We start from the raw sequence: 2,001 nt of genomic DNA on the forward strand, positions 1-2,001 counted from the left end.
TGGTGACATACAAATAAAATTGAATTGAATTGAATGAGCAAGCCACTAGGTGGCGCTTTTATCGCAAAGTCGTTAAATACACGAACATTTAATTTCCAGACCGATGTTTTGAGCCCAACGGTGTTTAGGCCACGGAGAGTCAGTAAAGAATTCAGATTGTTTACAGAACCTGTTATTGTTTATCAAGTTATTGTTGTTATTATTGTTTACTGTTTGTTAGCTCAAGCAGCTATCGATTGAGATGGCTAAGTGTATCGTAATAGCATGAATAATAATAATTACTAAGTGTGTCTTATGTTCGACCCAACTCTGAAAAGAGCGCAAGTGTTCCCCTCCGGGCCGCCGGCTCGTCTCCCCTCTCTCTCTCTGCCCCCCCCCCTCTGGTTCTATATTTAACCTGCAGGCCGACTCTCTCGCTCACACACTCTCGACACAAGCGAGGCCGCTGACAGACGACAAGCAGGATGGAGGTAAAACTTTAAACTTTCTGTGTGAATGTTTTTAATATGATGTGATATAAATATATATATACAGGATAATAAATGTGCAGGTTAGGGTTCGTTGAGCGGCTGCATCAGATTTCATCTCTGTGCTGTGGAAAGCTTATTTTATTACAGTCGTATTCATACATTCATATTGTGTGTGTAACACTGTTCTCAGCGGTGTGAAACAGCAGATTGATTTTATCTGAGAAAAGCAATATGAATATTACATTTTATACTATAACAGCATCCAGAAACAGTTTCTGGATGTAGAAACTCAATTATTTGAACTCTCACATTTATAAGAAGATTTGGTTTCCGTCTTTTAAATTCCACGTGAGCTACATAGAATGCCTGACGTCGAACAGCACTTAAACGCAGCACATATTTGAGGATCAGACAAACGCCTCAAACATCCGCAGATAAAATGCAAACGATGGCGCACATGAAACACGATGCAGTCAGATATTGGTTCTGTTTGTGAGGGAGAGAAACTCCTGCAGCTCCTCACTCTGAACACGTTTGTGAAACTTATTTTCATAGAGTGACGTTATTTCCTATATATTTATCTTCAATAAGCTGCAGAGCAACGTGAGACTGAGCTGGAGGTTACTGCAGGGCACAGAGACCCAACAACGATGGAAACACACGGAGCTGAATATTACATTATATCTTCTTTATGCTCTTAAAGGTCCAAACAATAACAAAAGATAAACCAATTATATATTCAACTACTACAACTCCCATGAGGCCGAGTCAGAGAAGAGCTAACAAAGCATCATGGGAGCCGTACAACGCCCTCTCCACGACAACCCGACTTTTACCACCAAGCGTGGATGATGGGAACAACCATTACTATAAAACTTTAAACTAACTTTAAATTATATTAAGAATGAAAGTTTTTCATAATTAAGGGCGGGGCCACCTCCACCTCAAACCATTGTTTTAGCTCTGTAGCAAAAGGCTAGCTAGCTAGTTAATCTACAAAACATTAGCTAGATGTAACTAGTTAATGATTGCTGTAGATTAACTAGCTAGTTAGCTGCAGCTCCACCTCTTTGGCCCACGCTGAGCCTGCGGACATTTTTATTTATACAGTCGACAGGAAGAACACTTTCATACAAACATTAAAAAAACAACGTTTTATTTTGGTCAGAAGTAACAAAGTACAGATACTTCCCTACTGTCTGAACTTTACTCGAGAACTGTTTAAACCAATATCTGAACTTTCTACCACTTTCAAAGCGGCTCGTCACTTTAGTTTTAATGCATTTGAGGGGAATTATTGATTACTATTGTTATTATAGGAGAGTCATTTATACTCACTGAGTAAAGAGTACTTTACAGAGTATCAGTGTCTGAACTTGTACTTGAGTGTGTGAGTGTCTCTGGTTTTGCTCTCTGACAGCACACTGAGTGAAGCAGCTGAGTCGGAGGTGGGGAGGGACTCATCACTACTGTGTTACTATGGCAAAGGCTCATGGGAGCTGTAGTTGCTGTAGGAAACAAACATAATGAT

This window comes from Morone saxatilis, unplaced genomic scaffold (assembly GCF_004916995.1).
Source record: "Morone saxatilis isolate NCDOM2014 unplaced genomic scaffold, NCSU_SB_2.0 Contig20, whole genome shotgun sequence".
Lineage (NCBI taxonomy): Eukaryota > Metazoa > Chordata > Actinopteri > Moronidae > Morone > Morone saxatilis.